Source organism: Stenella coeruleoalba (genome assembly GCF_951394435.1).
Source record: "Stenella coeruleoalba genome assembly, chromosome: 11".
Classification (NCBI taxonomy): Eukaryota; Metazoa; Chordata; class Mammalia; order Artiodactyla; family Delphinidae; genus Stenella; species Stenella coeruleoalba.
Genome location: NC_137157.1, coordinates 91026083 through 91050711, shown reverse-complemented (window position 1 = coordinate 91050711; position 24629 = coordinate 91026083). Strand labels below are relative to the sequence as shown.

The window sequence follows — 24629 nt, the reverse complement described above, 5'->3', positions numbered from 1 at the left end:
TGCAGGCTAAAAAAAAAATGAAAGAATAGAAGGAAATCCACTGCTTCCCCCAGTTAGTCATACCCCACCCGCAGGCAATGGAATGGGACCTAGAAATCCCCATGCTTATTCCCTAAAAGCTCCTTTCTCCCCTAGGGATATTCCATTCATTACCATTACAAATATCATGGCCTCTGCTTCCTCCTTCATTGTTTTGGGTGTGACTTGGTCGTTAGGCTAAGGAATTTGAACTCCTTTTCTCTAATTGTTGAAGGTTTTTGAGCTAAGGTTGCAATGGGGATGAGAACGGACTGGGTGGCAGAGGCAGGGGGATTCATGTCAACACCCACTTGTTCACACAGGTCGGTTGGCCAGGGCTGCCACCTTGTGACAGGCATGGGCAGTGTGCCCTCTGCAGTGGAAACTGGAGACTAGAAGGGGGTGTGGGCGCTTAGCAGTGCCTGACTGGCTGGCAGCTGAAGGCTTTTTCATGTCTGTCTTAAAGAGACCTTGCTTTAGCTTGATAAAGAGAAAACAGGGACAAGTGTGGGCCTTTTAAGAAGATCAATATGGCCCACAATAAAGATACCAGAGGGAATTCCCTGGCGGTCCAGTGGTTAGGACTCCATGCTTTCACTGCCCAGGGCACAAGGTTCAATCCCTGGTCAGGGAACTAAGATCCCACAAACTGCTCAGAGTGGCCAAAAATTTTTTTAAATAAAACAGAACAGCAGGAAAAAAGAAATTATTCTCAAAAAAAAAAATAAAAGATACCAGAAACTACCTATTTACACATCCAAGGATATGTATATTTTCAAAGATTGTGAGGAAAAGACTGGCAAAAGTAAACAGGGAAAATTCCGAGCAGCAATGAAAAAAAAATTTGAGCTTCACGTGTTCTTCATTCAAGTCAGCAGATGAACAACAGTCCCTCCCCCTAAAGGGCCCAGAAGCAGTCTGAATTTAATATGTCCCCCCAATACTACTCATATTCTCCTTAGCACCTGTCTTTCCTTCTGTGTTCTGTAATTTGGTGAACGATACCACCCAACTCAGCCCGAAGCCAAGAAGCCACCTTAGATGCTCTCTTACCTCCTCCCCACCTCCCAACCGCACTGTCAGTTCTCCTCCCTGAGTATCTCTCCAACCTGTGTCCTCCGCTTCATATTTGCTATGCCAGTCTTGGTTCAAACGCTCATTCTCTCTGCCCCAGATCATCGAGCATGAAGCCAACAGATGCTTCTCAAGCAGAGTTTTCCATGATTGTATTAGTCAGGGTCCCAGCAGGAAACTGGATCACATCCCAACATGGTAACTTAAGATACTTGGATGACGAAGGGACTTTTTACAAAGGTGTAAGCATGGTACCTGAAAACTGGGTTCCCCTCTTGTTGGGTGTCAAGCCAAAAGACACATCCAAGCCAAAGAGTGGGAGAAGGAAGAATTTATTATAAATTGCAGCAAGTAAGGAGAACACAGGGAATCCTTCCCAAAGCAGTGCCTCCCTGGAAAACAAAACTGGGTAAGTTTTAAGCTAAGGGTACATGCATATTCATGAAGGGGCTTGGGCAGTCTGGTCAACAGAGTCCAAGCTTTAGTTGATTGAAGTCATCCAGGGTGAGAAAAGGTCAACACCATCATCATCCCTTAGGTTCCAATTGTTCTGGGGTTTAAGCGCCTGGGGGATTTAAATTTTGCACAACAGCTCAAGAAGAGCTAGTTTCTAAAGACTTCAGGCTAGTCTTTACCATTGAAAAAGAACTGGGAGTCCTTACAACTGATTTGCTATCTTTGTTATTGTTACTTCTCTTGCTTAATAACAGTTTGTTCTTTTGTTTCCTTAAAATCATTATTACTGAGACCTGTTCAAGGGCAAGCATTGTGGCCAGGCTTAGATCACAAAATGGTTTAGGCCCCAAAGGGCTTTTCTTGAGTCAAGAAAGCCACGCCTGGTTCTCTTTCTCCAGGGACCCCTACCCTATCTGCTTACAAGTAGGCTAAGGGAACTAGCAAGAGACGGTTACGCTCCCCTAAGCTAGCCACTGCTGGGTCTGAAGCGACGAGAGTTAGGACAGAACTGTAGCTCTAGGACCCAGAGCTAGCTATGCCTATGGAAAACGGACCTCCCAGATAGAACTTGACCTCGCAGTAGAGCTACTGACAAAGGCTCTGTGGAGGGAGGTGTGTAAATTTCCTGTCCTGTCTCTCTGCCTACCCTTGAATCTCCTGCTAGTGACTCCCACTGACTGAACCCAACAAGAAACCAAAAGGCAGGGGACATTTTCAGAAGGTCAGCCTCTTAGAGTCATAGTAGAAAGAGTAGAGAGTGGGTCTGGAGGGACAAAGAGAGAATACCCACAACAGAGCCATTTCACAGTATTCATTCCCACATTCGACATTTTTAAGAGAACTCTGGCAAAGAAATCTCTTCAAATTTGTTTTGCTCGGTGTTTTCCTGATCTTTCTCCATCTAATCTTGCCCAGCTGTATCTACTTCCTCCTAACTGCCACTAGATATGCCTTCTTAAGGCACAGATTTTAGCAGGTTACCCCCCTGCTTCTAAATCTGTCAATGGTTGGCATCATCCTTTGAATGAATGCCTCTGCCTAACCTTGTACCAAAACTCCACCCCCAGCGTACACAGATACCACACCATCACTGACTCCTACTCATCTCTCCAATGTCATCTCCCTCCCAACAGTTTATACTCCAGGCTTCCTGAGCTGCTGTGGATTCATGACCGCATGCTGTCTTTTTACGTGGAATGCTTCAGTGATCCTGAGACCTGCATTAACATGATCATGTGGGTGCTCTTCCAAAAAAACGTTTTCTGATGCACCAGACTGGATGACACCTATTTTTGTGCCCCTGCTGTACTTTAAGCCTACATCTGTTATAACATTTATCCATCACACAGTATTAACTGTATGTATGCTATTTACCTCCTCAATGAGGTTGAAGAATTTCTTGAGATCAGAGGTCAGGATAATACAGCTCTGTACCCTGGTACAACAGGTACTCAGTGAATGTCTGTTGAATTAAATTCCTCCTCTATGTAAGGACCACATGGGTGGTTGGCAATCAGAAGTGAGATCTTTCCATGACACGCACCCCCAAGTTGTAAGCAGAGGAGATTTCAAAAATGTCTACAGCTTGGGTTCCTTGCATTTGGTGTATTATTCCTTCTTATAAAAGGCAAAGGACCAAAGTCAATGTCTCAGTTCATAGAAAACTTATTTCTTGAATAACTCCTAAACACCTGTCTGTAAATGCCAATACCAGGAATTGTGACTCCCCTCAAACAGATCAGAACACAAGTGCCCTGAGGAAAGACTGTGTCTTCACAGTCTCTGCCTTTCTCTGCACTTCTTGCACTAGACTAATCATAAACTCAGATTTTCTCAGGTAAATCTGTACCATGAAACAGCTGGCCCAAGGGGTCAGATGTGGGTCCAAACATTTCCAGATGTCCTGGAGGTATGACTAGTGTGCTGCAGACACCTGCAGAAGGGGTGAGAGTTGTTTCCACAGTCAGCTTCAGGCCTCACTGTACTGCAGTGATGGGAAAGCACTAGGTGACTGATCAGACAGGAAAAGGGTGAGGGGAATGTTTAAAACCCAATTCTGCCCCTTCTTGGCTGGGTGACCTTGGTCAAGTTACCGTATGCTTCTAGGTGTGTTTCCCCATCTGCAAAATGGGATCAAGACGGGCCTCACATGGTTCTTGTCAGGATTAAGTGAGATAAATCAGAAAGAGATTATTAGTAAGGACCCAATGAATGTTTGTTTCTCCTTTGACCACCTTGATTATCTCCTGCTTTGAGAGGCTGCCTTTCTCACTGAGAAGGGGGCAGGTGGCTTGGCTGGGTGCAGTGAGGTATGCTAGCTTGTTTGTTTACATTTGTTAAAAATACTTAATTTCAACGCTTCCTTATGGCAATACTGTGACAGAAATAAAACTAGGCAGTTGTTGCTATGCAACAGCAAGTAGTTTGCCGAGGAACTGGATATATCTTTGCTGTTACTTATCTTTAGTTGAATTCTGAGCAACATTTTTCTGACTAGCCAGCGTTACCCTGTTCTTATTTCGTAAGGGGAAGCTGCTGCGGTGGGAAATCGAGGGGGAAGTGCTGTGCTGGGGTCACTGGATCATGGCTGGTGCTCGGTCCCTTAACACTGGGCATTTTGTGTCCTCTTTTCATTTTTTGTTCTTTTCCCTCAATCTGTTTTGCCTCCCATTTTCTTCACTATAATAAAAGAAGACAAGGGGGAAAGTGGACGGTGGGGTGGTGGTGGGATGAACTGGGAGATTGGGATTGACATACATACGCTAATATGTATAAAATAGATAACTAATAAGAACCTGCTGTATAAAAAATAAATAAAATTCAAAAAAATAAAAATTAAAAAATAAAATAAAATTCAAAAAGAAAACATGCGGCAAAAGCTTCACGACATTGGGACTTCCCTGGTGGCTCAGTGGTTAAGAATCCGCCTGCCAATGCAGGGGACACGGGTTTGATCCCTGGTCCAGGAAGATCCCACATGCCGCAGAGCAACTAAGCCCGTGCGCCACAACTACTAAGCCTGTGTGCCACAACTACTGAGGCCCAAGCGCCTAGAGCCCATGCTCCGCAATAAGAGAAGCCACCGCAATGAGAAGCCCAGTGCACCGCAACGAAGAGTAGCCCCCGCTCGCCGCGACTAGAGAAAGCCCGCGCGCAGCAACAAAGACCCAAGACAGCCAAAAATAAATAAATAAATAAAAGAAGACAAAATGTTTCTTTTAGCCCTTTTCTTGATAGCAGGCTTCTCAGTTTTGGTTAGTTGTTGGACTTTGTCTCTTTTGGAGCAATAAATATTAGAATTTATCTAAATATTTAATTATAGCCAGTCCATCCAATAAATGTCTCTACTTTTCACTTAATAAAAGACATAGCAAAATTAATACAATGCCTTTTGTAAAATATTTAACTCTATGCTCTTGAAATATTCTTATCCTCACCCTGTGTGCTGGTGTGCAATCCTCGTACCTTATATTTTCTTTCAGAAAGCTCCTTCCTAAAAAAAAAAGCTGCCGTACAACAGACCTGCAGTAAAATTCCTAAGTCTGTCTCATTCCCCAGCCCTCCCTCCCAACACCGACCCTTCCCTTTTTCCACGTCCTCTTTTCTATCCAGAGAGCTCACTGACCTCCCATTCTTATTCCTCTTCACTGACTCCTCTGCTCTCATCCAAGTAAGTATATGCTAGGCTTCATCTGACCCTTCCGCTGTTTCCCATTCTGATCTCATAGGCATTAACTTGTTGAGATTCTGGGGAGGTGCAGAAAAGAGCACACGGAGCTCAAAGGGTGGGTAGGGGATATTCGGAAGGATCATGTGACCAGGTGTGAGGAAACATTTCCAGGGTTAGGGGGCATCATGGGGAAGCGGTTAGCATTCTGAAGAAGGCGTTTTGAGCTAGAAGCCGTTACTCTTGTGCTGAGAGGAACGAGGAGACAACAACAACAACAGGACACTCTAGGTTTTTTGTTCTTTTTTGGCCATACCGCGTGGCTTTCATTTCCCCAACCAGAGATGGAACCCTGGGCCCCTGCAGTGGAAGCGCGGAATCCTAACTGCCGGACCGCCAGGGAATTCCCAGGACACTGTAGTTTCGAAGGAATGCAGGGTTTTCATGCTGATACCTGACCCACCCCGATCCTGCCCCTTCTCCTGCCACTGTGTCTACCCCAGCTGAAATATATTTACCTGTCCTCTGCCTCATTCGGCTTTCCCAGGATCAACCATGTAGAAGAGAGTCAGGACTGAGAGGGACCTCTGAGAATATGAAGTCTAACTCCCTGATTCCAAAACCTGAAGCCCAGAGACTAGGAGAGATCGGCTACAGTCACACAGCTTGCTGGTGTCACAGGCTCTGTCTCTCCAATTAACAGACTGATTGGCTACACCAGAGGTCAGGAGGGTGGCCTTGTTGTATTGTCTCATTCATGTCTAATTAATGACTAGAGAAGGGAGAAATCTTTTCAGTCTTGGACGGAGGGGATGGAGACCCAAAGCAATGATGGGCATAGTTCCAGGCTCTAGGGACTGCTGGCGAGTTTTAAATCAGACAACACGAACAAGTTCCCGTTTATCTCATCAGTGTATCTTGCCCTATGGTCTTCCGCAAACTTTCATGCGGCAAACATGTATTGAGCACCTGATGTTTCCACATGTGGCACTGGGCACTAGGGTGCAGAGAGACAAAGAGGAAGATTCTGCTCAGCCCTCAAAATGCTGGAGGACTAATAGCTAGACAAAATCTCAAATGAAATAGAACAAAAGACAGAATCACGTGGGAAATGCTTATTTTCACACAGAGAAAGAATGATTAATCCTCCCTGTGAGGAAGAAGAGGTCAGAGGTGGTTTCACAGATGACGTGGCTTCTGAGCTGCGTCTTAAAGGGTAAACACGAAAGTGACGAGGGAGCAGGGCATCTGTGCAGCTGAGGCAGGCCCAGCAAACAAAGAGCCAGGACAGGCGGGCATCTGTGGTCCCAGGTAAGAGGGGCTGTGCCCGTGCTGTGGGTGTGTGGGAACCAGAGGCGGGAGGTTAGACTGAGCACACAGACCAGGGCTGGACCGCGGTAGGCCTTGCACACCCAGGGCATGGGTTTGATTATCATATCTATTTACATATTTCTCATCCACTTGGACAGGAAAAGGATTTGCAGCTATGGAATTTGTACTTTGTGAGCCACGGGGAGTAAAAAGGTTTTAATAATAAGAGCGTTGTGACTGGATTTGTGTGTTAGAAAGATTTTCAGATTTTCACAACTGACCTTTCAAATGCTACGTGGAATGAGTTAAACGTTGCATCTTTCCAAGGGTGAAAGAACTGTAAAAGGCAAGCTTGTATTTACAAAGTGGAGAATATCTCAAGAAGACTTAGCTTGTTATGTCTGTTGAATTCTAAATAACAATGGTTACGGTTAGGATAAGACCTAAGGATGAAGAGCACGTCATCTTTTCTGCTGCAGGAGTCCTCTGAAACTCTCCTAAGCTTCTAATGCCATTAAACCTTACAAAGTCTTATTTATAATACACAAAGTGACCCCCTACCTAGACAGCCAGATAACAGAAATCACTAACATTTGTATAACTCTCTATGTTCATTAAAGACTTTAATTCGACTTTCTGTCTTGATTCCCACAACAATTGGATAGATCAGTGTTATTTTTGTCTCCGCTTTACAGGTGAGGAGACTGTGAATCAGAAAGATAAAGTGACTTGCCTAAGGTAGCAGTTGGTCAGGGGAATGGGGCCTGAGTTCTCTGACTCTACATCCTCATGTTCCTTGCACTGCAGCCTGCTGATCATCAGTAGGGTGACAGCCAGACTACCTTCACAGAGATGAGGGGCTGTCATCTGCACCGGAAGCTGCCCCCAGTTTACTGATGATCTTGGTCATGTCTTTACCCATCCAGTAGGAATACTCACCTGCTCCCTAATTGTCAGGATGTTGTAAGAATATGATACCAGGACTTCCATGGTGGTGCAGTGGTTAGGAATCTGCCTGCCAATGCAGGGGGCACGGGTTCGAGCCCTGGTCCTGGAAGATCCCACATGCCGCTGAGCAAACTAAGCCCGTGCGCCACAGCTACTGAGCCCACATGCCACAACTACTGAAGCCCACGCGCCTAGAGCCCCTGCTCCGCAACAAGAGAGGCCCCCACAATGAGAAGCCCACGCACTGCAATGAAGAGTAGCCCCTGCTCCCACAACTAGAGAAAGACCATACGCAGCTACGAAGACCCAATGCAGCCAAAATTAAATAAATAAAGTTTATAAAAATAAATAAATAAAAGTTTTGCTTTAAAAGAAAGAAAGAAAGAAAGAAAGAAAATGCTACCACTCTGCAAAGAGCAGAGTACTAGGCAAGCGTAATGCTCATCTGTATTCACTTGGTACAACAGCCTGATCCCCAAAAGCCGAGAAACCATCCATATGCTAGAAATGACAGCAAAATATTTTCCCCTTGGGCTTCCCTGGTGGCGCAGTGGTTGAGAGCCTGCCTGCCGATGCAGGGGACGCGGGTTCATGCCCCAGTCCGGGAAGATCCCACATGCCGCGGAGCGGCTGGGCCCGTGAGCCATGGCCGCTGAGCCTGCGCGTCCGGAGCCTGTGCTCTGCAACGGGAGAGGCCAGCCACGGCAGTGAGAGGCCCGCGTACCGCAAAAAAAAAAAAAAAAAAAAAAAAAAAAAAAATATTTTCCCCTTGAACCTCTGTCACATGGAGAAGGGAAAACAGAAATAGGTCGTATCTCTAATGTGTTCCTCTTCCAGATTACAAAAAGGGAAGGCACACTTTTACAACCAGTCATAGTGACACATAAACCAGGCATTTAAAAAATCACTTATAAACTAGCAGAACAGTGGGCAAAGTTACTTCACCTTTCAGGACCTGCAAGGCCACATCTGTAAAATCATGGGGCTGGACCTGATGAACTCTAAGGTCTCTTCCTGTCCTGAGACTGAATTATTCTACGCATAAGTGAAACAGGTTCATGTAAGATCTGATTAAGATCTTCTTGAACCTCCAGAGGTGAATACCGGGAATGCAGTTTTTAAAGCCTACTTCTTGCTGTGAGCATCACATTACTGCACCCCCTCCTCCAACTTCAGAGACAACAGAGCCCAAACTGATTCATAAACAGCCACAAGAGGAAGACCAGAGGTGTGAGAAGATGACTTCTTGGATAACTCAGCAGCCTGAAGAGAAGCTCTCCTCTTTCTTCTCTCGCTGTAGTAGCTACAAGAAGGTAAGAGTCTCCAAAAGACAAACAACCCAGTTTAAAACAATGGGCAAAGGACCTGAATAAACATTTCTCTAAAAAAGATATACAAATGGCCAACAAGCACGTGAAAAGATGCTTCACATCATTAGTCATCATGGAAATGTAAATCAAAACCACAATGCATGAGATATGACTTCATGCCTACTATGATGGTTATAATCAGAAAAGGGGACAATAACAAGTGTTGGCAAGGATGTGGAGACATTAGGACCCTACTACATTGCTGGTGCAGATGCTGTGGAAATCAGTTTGTCAGTTTCTCAGAAAGATAAATATAAAATTACCGGATGACCCAGCAATCCCTCTCCTAGATATACACCCAAAAGAACTGAAAACAGGAACTCAAACATATATTTGTATGCCAGTGTTCTTTGCAGCACTATTCACAATAGCCAAAGAGTATGGATAAGCAAAATGTGCTGTATACATACAATGGAATGTTCATCAACCACAGTAAAGAATGAACTTCTGCTACATGCTACAACATGGATAAACCATGAAAACATTACGTTAAGTAAAATTAGCCGAACAAGAAGGACAAATATTGTATGATTTCACTTATATGAAATACCTAGAATAGGCAAATTCAAAGAGACACAAAGTAGATTCAAGGTTATCAGGGGATGAAGGGAGGAAAACAGAGAGTTTTTGCTTAACGGGTACGGGTGTTTGGGTGATGAAACACTTTGGGAAATATAGATAGTAGTGATGGTTGTACAACATTGTGAATGTAATTAAGGCCACTGAATTAAACACTGAAAAAAGGTTAAAATAGCAAATTTGTGTTTTTATATATTTAACCACAATAGAAAAAAAAGAAGGGGGCAGGACTTGCCCCCATTGAGTGTGTAAAGCAAAGACTGTTGCTCACCATCCAGTTCTCCAAGGATCGAGTCATCACCCACTGCAGTCGCTGACCTCCAGGACACCCTGAAAGGAATTCAGGACGAAAAACAAGATAAGGCACTCTGTGCTTTGGAAAAACACCCTTAGATAGTTAGGGATATTTCAGGAAAAAATTTTAATGAACCCAGATTCCTACATTTTCCCATACATAGAAACTCACTAAAACTATTAACTGAGAAATCTGTTCCTCATGATGTATATGTGATTGCACGCATTCCCTAGCCATAATCATATATACATAGTGGCTTCTTCTCCTACCTCTTCGGAGCAATCCCCTCAGAGCTACTGAGAGGCTGTTTCCCAGGCAACAGTCCTCAGTGAAGTCCCTGAATAAAACTGAAACTTACAACTCTTACACTGTACATTTTTCTTTCAGTCAACAGATGTCTAAGCAGTCTGAGGCCACCAGGCTTGTTGACCTGCCGCCAGTGCAGGAGAAAGAACACCACAGAGCAGGGCACCAGGGCGTAGCCTGGTTGAGAGGGGCGTATGGTCCCGTTGGGCTCCTGTTTCCTGAGGCATGCAGAAGATAAGATTCCACAAGTGGCTATAGACCCCGAGTAGGAGGCCATGAAGGGCAGATGGCCATGAAGCTTACAAAGGGCTACCAATGCCAATGGAGCATGCAGGATGGAGACGTATCAGCAAGGCTTAAAGGAATCCCTACTGCTTCCGCTGGGCCTTCAAGCAACCAGCCAGAGCAATGAGAATGGTCAAAAGAAAGGTAGGAAGAGGTCACCGTCTGTGTCCCTTATGCTTGTCCCTGACTCAGCCTCAGAGAGGTAAGTAGGAGAAGGAAAGGGGAAGATGAAAGGGAGCCCATGGTGCCAGGTGCCTCTAACCTCTAGATCCCTGGAACTACTAATCCAGCATGAACTAGGGGGAGGAGGAGGAGAGTTTTGAACTAAATCTCAGATAGATGTCTTTAAATGAAGAGATTGGGGCTCACAAACCGAAGTGAGACTGTTCTGAAGAGCCCAGAGTGACTAAGTACAAGGAACCAGACTGAAATATCATGAGGGGAGCTGGCTCCCAGGAGGAAAAGGTGGTTGAGCAGAGCAAAGTTGGTAGAAGTTATTGGACAAATAAATCATTCACATTTATACCACAATGAGTTGAGTCTGTTTGATACACAGGTTACATACTGTGCGAGATGTCTGCCAGTGTTCTCCAGTACCCGTTCTCTCCATTCCTTCCCAGTAGGAGGACTTGCGATCCTAAGCTGAACAAATATCCACTCAGAACAGAGAATACGTTTTCTATCCTCCATTCCAACTAAGTCTGAACATGTGCCTAGATTCTGGACAACTGGATAAACAGGAAAATATGTGGCAGCTTTTGGAGACCTCCCTCAAAAGGTCACTGTCATATCCTTTGCTTTCATCCACTTTCTTTTTCAAGTATTCCTCCACTCTGCATCTTAAGATGGTGACTGGGGCTCTAGCTAACATCCTAGGTCATGAGGACAATGGTTGAAACCTCAAGATGGCAGAGGCGTAAACTCTAAGGATTCTTGATTCTTGGAAACTTCAGGGAATAGAACCACTACACACCAGCCCTGGAGAGCCTAACTTTTATACAGAAAGTGGGGTGGTCTGTATCTTTAAAGCCACTGTTGTTTTAGCCCTCTGTAACTCACAGCTGAACCTAATTCTATATGAAACATGCAAAATATATTACCACAAAATAATCTACAGCTAAAATGTAGAAAAAATAAGAACTGCATGGTACCTCTTCCCCTCCGCTTAGTCAAAATAACACAGATACTAAAAAACAGTATTTATGGAGACCGTAGGCAAAGAATCTTACCAGAGCTTCATAAGCGTTCTTTCTCTAGTTTTCTCAATTGCAGCCACATAAATAGGTATTACTGTTCACATCTTAGAGACGGAGACACTGACACTTAAAGAAGATAAGTAACTTGTCTAAGGTCACACAGCTAGTATCTGCAGAGCCATGATACAAACCCAATCTGTCTTCCTCCAGAGCCATGCTCTTAACCACTACACATCACACCGGCCTAAACATTCTTGCAAAGATTTATTTGTGTGGAGATCTGGGATAGATGGAACTGCAATAACATTTCACAGAATTCTTATAATATATACAGAAGGGATTTGTTTGGTGTTGGGTGGTGATGATATTTTGTAATTAATAAAACAACAAAAAGTTGTAGGTTTTGCTATCTTGGCTACTATATCTCATACTACAGGTCCACAATACGGTTGTTTAAACAAATTGTAAATAATTAATTCTCAGTCTGCTTATAAATTAAGAAACGCTGTACTACAATGTGAACCCAAGAATATGCTGGAAGACAACCATTAAAAGATGTATAACATTGAGAAAACGCTGTGATAACAAACCTACGATTCTGGCCAAACAGAGCAGGTAAGTAGCTACTTGCGATCGATCAAGCCAAGCAGATTATTTGAGTTTATCTGTGTTGCTATTGCAGAAAGCAGAATTTCTCTGAAAAGGTTGTAAAATTTCACTACCTTTGATAAAGAAGCTGAAACGTTAAACTGGAACATTAAAATAAGACATTAACCTTTAGTGACCAATTAGTCTGTACACACTGGTTAAATATTTCTGAGAGAGTGCTGATTCTAATTTACTGGCATTGCTTCAGAAAGTGGTTTTCAGGAATATTCATCAGAGAACCAATAATTCCTTACACTGAGTCCATGCCATAGTACAGAGATTGACATATTGTAGATGTTTAATAAGTATTTGATAAATGAAAGAATAGGTTGATCAAGGTGAATGGATGGTGATTGGGTGGATGAATGGATGGATGATTGAACAGATAAATATGAATGGTGTTTTACCAGCTTCAAGTAATTTTTATAGGTATTCTATCATGACCTTCAAAAGCCTCCTGTGAGCAATATGGCTGAAAGACAGCCCTCACTTGTATTACCCCTTCAACAACAGCAGGTTGGCATACACCCACTAACAAAAATGTCTTTGTGGGAGCTGTGGGATCCAGCACCACATGCCAAGGGACTTGGGAGGAGTATCACCCACCCAGGCACCAGGCAATAGGCATACAGACCTTGGTCCCAGGCTGTGGACTCTGCAGTGGCCCACAGACTGGCTCCAGCCCCTCTCAGCTATGGTTCAGGAGCCTCTGGAGAACACTGTCTTAGATAATCACCCATGGATAAGAGAGCCTTTGTGGAAGTCCAGAGGTCCAGTGAAGTTCCAGCAAAAAAAAAAAAAAAAAAAATATATATATATATATATACACACACACACACACACACACACACACACACACACACGAATTTGGATGCATTGGAGATAGTAAGAGGAACAACTTGACTTTACCCATGTCACCCCTCCCCCAAAGTAGCACAGCTCAGCGCCAAGAGAGACCATCTGTTTCCTACTGAAGGGGAGAGAGAGTACGTGAGTGAGTACCTGGCTTCCACAGATGTGCAGGACTCTGCCAAAGAAGTGTATTTCTCTCTCACCCCAGCCAGAGTACTGTCATGATCTGCATGACTAGGAGGCATGAAGAGGCTGGGAGAGCGGCAGACAGAATTCTGGGAGGGCATTAAAGGGATGTGGATCCTACTGAAGGCATCATGGACTCGATCAAGAAGCCCTCGCATGAGCCATTGGGGTGCTCTGCCCATGGGTCCCCCCAGAGCTCCACGTGCCTCACGTACACGCACGCCTACCCTGTGGCTGGATCTCTGTGTGCACTCCTGATGGCAGCAAGAGCTTGCCCTGGCAGATAGCTAGTGAGCACACACAGAAAGGTGACCTAAATCTGCAGACCAGGGAAAGACCACAAACTTAAGCTTCAGCACTGCCCTTGAGAAACCAAAAGGAACACCTCTCAGTACCTTGCCTGGTACCTTGCAGGATCAAGAGAAGGTACACAAGCTTAAGAATTCTGTCACGAGAGGGATCAAGTGAAGGGATGGAAAAAGATGCTCTATGCAAATGGAAACCTAGTGAGCAGAGGTAGCTATACTTATATGAGACAAAATAAATTTTAACTCAAAAGCTGTAATAATAGACAAAGAAGGTCATTATATGATGATAATAATAATAAAGGGGTCAGTTCACCAAGGGGTTATAATAATTGTAAATATATATGCACCCAACATCAGACCACCCAAGCAAATTAGGCAAGTACTAACAACTCTGAAGGAAAAAAGAAATAACAATACAATAATTGTAGGGGACATCAATAACTCTTTCAACAATGTACAGATCACCCAGACAGAAAATCAGTAAGGAAATGTTGGAGTTAAGCCATACTTTAGGCCAAATGAACCTAAGAGACATAGACAGAACATTCCATCCAACAGCAGCGGAAAAACACATTCTTCTCACATGCACACTGAACATTCTCCAGGATAGATCACTGATAGATCACAAAACAAGTCTTAGTAAATTTAAGATTGAAATCATATCAGAGATCTTCTCCAACCACAATGGCATAAAATGAGAAATCATAACAGGAGGAAAGCTAGAAAATTCACAAATGTGTGAAAACTAAACAACACACTTCTCAACAACCAATGAGTCAAGAAGAAACCAAAGGGAAATAAAAAAAAAACTTGAAACAAATGCAAATGGAAACACAGCATACTAAAACTTATGGAATGCAGCAAAAGCAGTTCCAAGAGAGAAGTTTATAGAGACAAATGCCTATGTTAAGAAAAAAAGAGGGACTTCCCCGGCAGTCCAGTGGTTAAGACTCCACGCTTCCACTGCAGGGGGCGTGGGTTCAATCCCTGGTCGGGGAACTAAAATCCCACATGCCATGCAGTGTGGCCCCCAAAAAAAAAAAGAGAGAGAAAGATTTCAAGTCAACAACCTAACTTTATGCCTCAAGGAACTAGAAAAACAGGAACTAACTAAGCTCAAAGTTACCAATAGGAAGGAAATAACAAAGGTCAGAGCAGAAATAGAGACCAGAAAAACCATAGAAAAGATCAATGAAACTAAGAGCTGGTTTTCTGAAAAGAGAAACAAAATTGACAAACCTTTAGTTAGCCTAAGAAAAAGAGAGAAGCCTCAAATAAATGAAATTAGAAATGAGAGAGGAAGACATTACAACTGACACCACAAAAACACACAGGATCATAAAGAGACTATTATGAACATAAATTGATACACAGGGTCATAAAGAGATTACTATGAACATAAATTGTATAACCTAGAAGAAATGGATAAATTCCTAGAAATATGCAACCTACCAAGACTAAATTATAAAGAAACAGAAAATGTGAACAGACCAATAACACATAAGGAGATTGAGCCAGTAATCAAAAATTTTTCAACAAAGAAAAGCCCAGGACCAGATGGTTTCCCTGGTTAATTCTGCCAAATATTTAAAGAAGAATTAAACCAATCCTTCTTAAACTCTTTCCAAAAATCAAAGAGGTGGCACACTCTCAGACCCATCTTACAAGGCCAGAATTACCCTGATACCAAAGCCAGATATGGACCCTATAAGAAAACTACAGGCCAAAATCCCTGATGTATATACATGCAAAAATTCTCAATAAAAAATATTAGTAAACTGAATTCAACAGCACATTAAAAGGACCATACACCATGATCAAGTGGGATTTATCCATGGAATGCAAAAATGGTTCAATATATGCAAATCAGTAAATGTGATAAACTACATTAATAGAAGGAAAGTTAAAAATTATATGATCATCTCAGTAGATGCAGAAAAAGCATCTGACAATATACAACATCCTTTCATGATAAAAACTCTCAACAGTTTGGGTGTAGGAGGAATGCACTTCAACATTAAAAAAAGGCTTTATATGACAAGCCCACAGCTAAAATCATAGTCAATTAAGAAAGGCTGAAAGGTTTTCCTCTAAGATCGGGAACAAGACAAAGGTGCTCGCTCTCACTACCTCTACTCAACATAGTACTAGAAGTCTTAGAGCAATCAGGCAAGACAAAGGAATAAAAGGCATCCACATTGGAAAGAAAAAAGTAAAATGGTCTCTGTTTGCAGATGATATAATCCTACATATAGAAAATCCTAAAGACTCCACCAAAAAACTATTAGAACTAATCAGTAAAGTTGCAGGATACAATATCATTATATGGAAATCAGTTGTATTTCTATATACTAAAAACAGTGTATCTGAAAAAGAAATAAAGAGAAACAATAAAATAGAGGGGCTTCCCTGGTGGCGCAGAGGTTGAGAATCTGCCTGCCAAGGCAGGGGACATGGGTTCGAGCCCTGGTCTGGGAAGATCCCACATGCCACGGAGCAACTAGGCCCGTGAGCCACAACTACTGAGCCTGCGCGTGTGGAGCTCGTGCTCCGCAAAAAGAGAGCTGCAGTGAAAGGCCCACGCACCGCAATGAAAAGTGGCCCCCGCTCGCCGCAACTAGAGAAAGCCCTTGCAAAGAAATGAAGACCCAACACAGCCAAATAAATAAATAAATAAACAAATTAATTAACTAATTAATTTAAAAGTTAGAAATAAATTTAACCAAGGAGGTGAAAAATCTATACATTGAAAACTATAAGATCTTGATGAAAGAAATTGAAGAAGACACAATTGGAAAGATATCCATATTCATGGATCAGAAGAATTAATATTGTTAAAATGTCCTTACTATCCAAAGCTATCTACAGATTCAATGCAATTCCTATCAAAATTTCAATGGCACTTTTCACAGAAATAGAAAGACAACTGGAACCATAAAATTCAGACAGAACCATGAAAGACCCTAAACAGCCAGAGCAATTCTGAGAAAGAAGAACAAAGCTGGAGGCATCGCACGTCCTGATTTCAAACTATATTACAAAGCTGTAGTAATCAAAACAGTATGGTACTGATACAAAAATAGACACACAGACCAACAGAACAGATTTGAGAGCCCAGAAATAAACTCTCACATATACAGTCAACTAATATTTGACAGGGAAGCCAAGAATAATCAGTGGGAAAAAAGATGATAGGCTCTTCAATAAATGGTGCTGGGAAAACTGGATAATCACATGCAGAAGAATGAAATTGGACCCCTATTTTACACTATTCACAAATATTAACTTGAAATGGATTAAAGACTTAAATATAAATAAGGAAACTGCAAAACTCCTAGAAGAAAAAATAGAGAAAAATCTCCTTGACACTGGCCTTGATTTTTTTTTGTGTATGATATCAAAAGCACAATTAATAAAAGCAAAAATTAATAAGTAAGACTACATCAAACTAAAAAGCTTCTGTACAATAAAATCAACAGAATGAAAAGGTAACCTACAGAATGGGATAAAATATTTGTAAACCATCTATCTGATAAAGGGTTAATATCCAAATTGTATAAGAAATTCATACAACTCAATAGTCAAAAGAAAAAAAGAAAGAAAAAATTTAAATCCAACTTAAAATGGGCAGGGGAACTTAACAGACATTTTTCCAAAGAAGACATACCAACAGGTACATGAAAAAGTGCTCAACATCTAATCAACAGGGAATTGTAAATCAAAACCACAATGAGATATCACCTCACACTTGCTGAGATGGCTATTATCAGAAAGACAAGAAATAACACGTGCTGGTGAGGATGTGGAGAAAAAAGAAACCCTGTACACTGTTGGTGGGAATGAAAATTGTTACAGCCACAAGGGAAAACAGTATGGAGGTTCCTCAAGAAGTTAAAAATAACTACCATATGATCCAGCAATCCCACTTCTGTGTATGTATCCAAATGAAATGAAATCAGGATCTCAGAGAGATTATCTGTATTCCCATGTTCACAATAGCCAAGATATGAACAAAACCTAAGTGTCCATAAATGGATAAAGAAGATGTGGTGCACATACATATACACACACACACACACACACACACATATATGTATATATACACGCACACAATGAAATATTATTTAGCCCTGAGGAAAAAGGAAATCCTGCTATTTGCAACAACACTGATGGACCCTGAGTACATTATGCTAGGTGAAATAAGTCAGACAGAGAAAGCCATATAGTGTATGATCTCACTTATATGTAGAATCTAAAAATTCCAAACCCACAGAAACAGAGAATAGATTGGTGGTTGCCAGTGGGCTGCAGCGTGAGGGAAATGGGGCAACGTCAGCCAAAAGGTACAAACTTCCAGTTACGAGATGAATAAATTTTGGGACTCTAATGTACAGCATGGTGACTGCAGTTAACAATACCATATTATATACTGGAAATTTGGAAATTGACTAAGAGAGTAGATTGTAAATGTTCTCACCCCCCCAAAATAAATAGCAACTACCTGAGGTGATGAGATGTTAACAACCTTATTGTGGTAATCATTTCACAATACATAAGTATATCAAATCATCACGGTGTACACCTTAAACTTACAAAATGTTGTATGTCAATTATACCTCAACAAAGCTGGGAGTTGTGGGGAGAAAGAAGCATCCTGGCAGTAGGCAAAGTATGATTATACTCGTTTGAAAAATAGAATATTGAGGCCCTAAGATTTTGAGAGATTTGCCTAGCCAGATTTGCTACGGGAATCCTTCTCCCCGGAAAGTATAAGAAAACGTTTATTGCTTACTGTTTTGAGAAGGAAGAAGAAGAAATGCCAATGTTATGAAGTATTCCTTGAACAAAGCCATGATGTTTCACTCTTCTGTGTCCACAGTGGATCGTATTATCCAAAGACATTCACAATACTATCCTCTTACCCGTGACTGGACACTCTTCCCGTTGAGATACGAAGTCTAGGTTCTCAACCCTTGAATCTGGATTAGTTTAAGATTATCGCAGAAGTGAACTATATGACTTCTTAGGCTCGATCATAAAAGGTAAAGTAGCTTCTGTTCACAAACCTGAAGACTGCTCTCCTTTCCATCCAGCCAAAGATGCTCCATTCAACATGCGGAACTACTCTTTCCCCACTATTATTACAACTCTGATAAAGATGTCTGCTTTCTCTCAGTCTCCTTCAAGTTTCTCACTTAGAGTACTTTTTACGTAAGTTCTCTTGGGGCCAAACTGTGAATATTCAAGTGGCACCACATTTTCTCCAAGAGCCCCACATATTAATCCAAAGTCAGCTTTATTATTTCCCTCAACTGATGCAACAGTCTAAATGGGGCTCTCGGTAGGCAGCATGGGGTGCCAAGATTCCCTGGCTGATTAAACTGATCAGACCCCCATTGCCTCCGATCTGTAACCCCCACTTACTTAGAAGTATTCGCAGAATTATTTACAGAAATGGTTTAATTATTTTGTATACATAATTTTTGTAGTGGTGTGTACCTGGGATATCTCAGTTTGCAGAAGACACAAAGCCACTTGCTAGGACTTGATAGGCTACATGCAGATAGCACAGCACCATTACTAAGCCTAGTGCTCACAGGAGCCGCAGGCTCAGTTATGTTCCTCTCACTCTTTGCCACACTGTATAGGAGAGATTTATTCCAGTTAGCATCTCCACTTCATTGGGAAAGACTAGGATTCAACATTTTCGTATTTTTTCTTTATTAACCATTGCCCCCCCGACACTGACGTTTCCTATTTTTGTTGGTCATATTTAGACACATGTTGCACAGCACAACTGGTTGGGCATTTGTAGTGCTGCAAGTGCGTGTTATTGCAGGTTTATATGGTGGCCCATGGTGCAACAGGAAGAACAATGAAACTGCAGGCAGAAGACCTGGCTTCTCTCATGAAATATCTGTGTGTGACCTTGGACAAGTTATTTTATTCTTTTAATGTCTCCATTTATCTGTAAAATGAGGGAATCCAAACATATTCTCTCTGAGGGACTCATTCAGAAATAGTAGTTGATGCTTCTATACTCTACGTGAATAGCACTTTACTCATTACTTGCATTTGCTAGGTACTTCTACAAAAAAGAAATCTCAAAACTACCTAATAATCATAACATGGAACGATAAGGTTGGAAGCCATGCTTTATAGAATTCTTGATTTTTTAATATATTTATATTAAAATATTTTGTATAGTTATGCAGAATAGCAGTGCCAACTTATCAAGACTTCAGGGGCAGAACAGAAGGTGAGTATATATGGCTTTTGCTGAAGTTGAAATGAACAGCTTTGAACCCTAGCAAAAACCATTTTCCCCTCAAGTCCAGCAGAGAATTTGTTGCATACTTGTGATGGTTAATTTTATATGTCAACTCAGCTAGAACACAGTGCCCAGTTATTTGGTCAAACATGTCTAGATGTTGATGTGAGGGTAACTTGTAGATAGGATTAACATTTAAACTTTGAGTAAAGTAGATTATTCTCTAAAATGTGAATGGGCCTCATCAAATCAGTTGAAGGCCTTAAAAAAAGCACCAAGGTCCCCGGGGAAGAGGAAATTCTGCCAGCAAACTGCTTTTGGACCTGAGCTGCAACATCCACATGGACTCTTCCTTGGGTCTTCACCCTAAGGGCCAACCCTGCAGATTCTGGACTTGCCAGCTCCACAATCACAGGAGCCAATTTTTAAATCAATCTGTCTCTCTCTCTCTGTGTCTCGGTCTCCATAAAACCAGCCATTGCTGGGTTTAAAGACAAAAGGGAACCATGAGCCAATAAATGTGGGCACCTTGAGAAACTGAAAAGGGACCATGACCTTCAGTTAAAACACTGGTCTTGAGCGGGAGAGTGATCTGCGTTACCACAGATCCCTATATGGTGTGGTTTCCAAGAATGCATTGTGGACATAAACAAGGACTGCCTGTACTGATACAGGAAGTGGAAATACCACAAACCAGCGTCTGAGTCAACTCTGAAACATACCTGCAACCAATCACTGGATCTGGGTAAAGACAACTCATGATTCCAAGGGAACTTGGGGAAGAGCACTAAGTGAACTTTAGTATATTGTTCCCTGACGCATCTTTGTTTATGACTCTACAGGTGGCTAGTTGTTTTCCTCAGTCCTGTTGCAAAAAGAACTGGAGGAGACAGGAAGCGCAAGAACAATTTGACCCTCAGTGAATTCTCAATAATATATATATATATATATATATATATATATATATATATATATATATCTTCCTTTTGGTTTTGTTTCTCTGGAGAACCCTGACTAGTATAACATCTTCCTAGACTTTTTCATCCAAGCCTGCCCTTATCCCATGTCTTCTGATTCAGCCCCAGCTAGAGGGTCCATCATTCAGTAATGAATGCAAGTGAAAGGGATCTACAAACTATAAAGTACTGTGCACATGTATGCTAAGATAATAGCAGTTATTACTGTCATCATCACTATCATCATTTTAGACATATTCAGTTTGAAACACTAGACACAATGAGGTATGCTCAGTGTTATATCATGTGAAAGGCTGGAATCTCTAAGAGAAGGAAGACCACACAGGGCAGGGTGATACTGTGCTCTGCTTCCACAACCCACCAGCCCAGCCACACATCAGATTATTAAAACCACTTCTGGGAAAGAACAGAATTCGTTGATTATGCATTCATCCCACATAGCTCTTAGCTCCAGCAATTCTCTACACCTCCAGAGACCTCTCATCTTCCTCTTCATCTACATTATCCAGAAAAGAAAAAAAAGCCAGCTGTCAGAGGGAGTGATCTTTTTAGCACTTTTCCAATCAAAACCAGCCTTTGCTGACTTCCTAAGAATAAATCCTGCCCTGGTCTCCAAAAAGCCTATGATAGCTTTTCAGTGCACTGGCTCCACCTAGTGACTGCTATCTAGAATGCACCCAAATTTTCTCAGTTTGGATCAAGTACACAGAATTGACAGCTAAACATAAGATGATGTGTTTACAATAGTCAGACCTAGATTTCAGTTTCAGAGGTTTCCAGGGAACACTGCACATTGCTTATTTTAGGAGTACCTAGAATAACGTTAATAGTTCAGACACCTCTGAGTTCAAATCCCTGTTCTATTCCTACTGTTTTTGCCTATGTGACTTTGGACAAGTCATTTAGCTTATTTAAGCTTCTTTTTTTTTTTTTTTTTTTTGGTAAAACTGGGTTAATTCTTATATAAGCTTTTTTTTAAAATTAGGTTAATTTTAATAGCTAAGGGGAATTTCTTAATAATATAAATAGATAGTAGATAGAATACCTAGTAGACTACATAGCCTTTAATAAACAATAATAAATCATAGTTATTTCTATTATTATCTACTTGGAGGACTTCCATAGACGATCCATTTCTATATGGGTTGCTACTCCCTACTCTTCTAACTAAACTAAACAGGAGATGATGATCAATTTTATTTTATTTTTTTTTGAATTTTATTATTTTTTTTATACAGCAGGTTCTTATTAGTTATCTATTTTATACACATCAGTGTATACATGTCAATCCCAACCTCCCAGTTCATCCCACCACCACCACCTCCACCCCCTCCACGCTTTCCCCCCTTGGTGTCCATACGTTTGTTCTCTACATCTGTGTGATGATCAATTTTAAAATGCTTACATTAGCACAGTTTGGGTCTGATAGATGCAGATTTTCCTGTAGGAATTATACACTCTTTGTTACGCTTCTGCCTAGAATAAATATTCTAATGATTCAATAAAGGCACTACATTTTTTTATTGAATGTGTGTCACATCTGTTCCTTTCTTTGGTACTACAATAAAAGTTTGAAGTTCATTCTTAGATCTATGACCTTGGGAATATAACCTTTTCAATTATCTCTAATATCTATTCTAAAACTAAATTTTCAACAGCATAATTTTGGGTCTGTCTTGAATGCAAAAACAAAAAAGACCATGTCTTAATGAATGGGGAAGATTTTTTAAAAGCACAAATATTTATGGTTAGTTGTTCATAATGTACCTTTGTTCAATTTCATAACCAAATCTTACTTCCAGAATCCCTTAGTTTGCAATACCACTGTCAGGCAGAAGAACCCAACCTTGCTCCCAGCCCTGTTCTTTCTTTTCTTTGGTTTTTCAGAAGTGGGTATTTTATATCCGGTCCCATCTTTCTCTATCTTTGGTTCTGGATACGTTTTTTTTTCCCCACGGAGAACTTTGTGATGTAGAGAAGAAAGCACTGGACTAAGACCCGTGGAATTTGCAACCTCAGCTCATCGGAATCAAACTCATGAGACCAGATACAGGTCACAGCCTAAGTCTTAGTTTCTGTATCTGAAAAATGACGATACCTACCTATCTTATCCTACAGAATTGTGGTAAATAAAATAAATTAGTGTAAGTAAAAGATCTTTGTACATTATAAGGTGCTTACAAATACAAAATCAGTGTGTAATTATTGCCCAGGATGAGAACTACTAGTTTATCAAGATCCATTTCCAGTCTTTTAAGTATGGAAACTCTCATATACCAATAATTGTATTTTTACTATGTATTGACTGAGAAAATACAAGTTTTCATTTGGATGTCAAGCTCCTTACAGTAACTTCAAGGCCTCCCAGAAGGTCATGGTCATACGTTTAGATGCCTAAATCAGTAAGGACATCAACCAAAGACACACTGGACTGCTTCTGTCTTGTTTTCAGGTTCCTCAAAACCAACTGCTTTCCTTTCCTAAATGTCTTCTACCACTGGCTCTGACTCCTGGTCCCTCTTCTTCTCTGCTGGTTCTCAGGAGCCTAAGCCCACCTGCCATTTCTTCCATAACTAGTAATGATAAATTCTTAACAGTCACTCATAGTTAAACCATATAGGCACACACCTCAACAGTGGAAAATCAAATTGTTATCACACATGGGAATGGAAAGATTTGAGTCCAAAGTACTGGTAAGAAGTACAAAACTCCTGCCCTCCCCCAATGCTTGAGTTATTAATCATCTTGAGGTTGCAGTACTCAGACATCTGTTGGATAAAAGAACAGAAGAGAGGGAGGCAAGGAAATCTGCCAAGACCTGAGGCAGATGCTTCCTCTTAGATTTGGACCTATTAGCAATGTTACATGTTCTGACTCTCCCACAGGTTTAAGTTTCAACATCACACCTCTCTAATGTATTAAAACAACTCTAGTGGGGGTAGAACGTGAGCATAAGGAGTCCCAGGTATTATTGGGCCACTTCATTCATTCATTCATTCATTCAGAAGCATTAGTTGAGAACCTACCCAATTAGCCTTAAATTACCCTGGGGCTTGAGACTTAAAGATTAAAGACACTGTTCTAAAAGTGTTCGCTGTCTACTGAGGGATTCAGTTTACAGTACGGTGGCCTCAGTTCAACTGTACAAGGAACCCAAGGTGTTCTGGAGCCCATGGGTCAGCACCTAAACCAGAGGTGAGAGGGAATCCAAAGTGACTTCCCAGAGAAGGGAAGGCCTAAAGCAAGATTTGAAATATAAACGTAAGCTCATCAGGTGAGAAAGGGGTAACTTATTCCAGGTTAACCAACAGGGTTCAGAGACTTGAAAAGAGCTTGCTCATAAGATGCGAAGTGGAGGAGCTGGGAGATAGGAGAAAGAGTAGCTGAAGGCTCTTTAAGGAAGGGCTTGGGACTTCCCTGGTGGTCCAGTGGTTAGGCCTCTGCACTCTCTTGCCAAGGGTCCGAGTTCGATCCCTGGTTGGGGAACTAAGATCCTACAAGCTACGGTGTGACCAACCCCCACCCCCGCCGCAAAAAAAAAAAAAAAGGCTCCCTATGGCCAGCGGACAAGCTTCCACTGTGGCTGAGGCGATGGGAGCTACGAAAGGACTGAGTGGGAGAGCAGCTTAGATGCCCCCTTCACAGTTTTCAGCATGGTCTCTGCAGAAAGTGAAGTGATTTCAAGGTTTAAAGAGAGCTGGATTTAGTTGAGTTATGAGGATCAGAGAAGGAAAATGCAGGAAAAGAAAAAGAAAGGAAGGAAATGTGTGCTGAAATGAGTTTGCCACCTATGCATTTTTAAAATCCACATCCCTTATTCTCTGCTTCTCTCCCTCACCACCACCAATAGCATTTCTGGGTTTGACCTCATTATAGTCCACA

General features: G+C 41.6%; 1 protein-coding gene across 7 annotated transcripts in view; it reads right to left on the bottom strand.

Moving 5' to 3' along the window:
• The window catches only part of GRIN2B (glutamate ionotropic receptor NMDA type subunit 2B), a 630348-nt gene that overhangs the window by 532165 nt on the left and 73554 nt on the right, over nucleotides 1-24629 (bottom strand). For all 7 annotated transcript variants that reach the window (XM_079936840.1, XM_079936832.1, XM_079936835.1 and 4 more), the window contains one exon: nucleotides 9695-9753. The gene's annotated coding sequence lies outside the window, so the exon portion shown is untranslated. The remainder of the gene's footprint in view (nucleotides 1-9694; nucleotides 9754-24629) is intronic.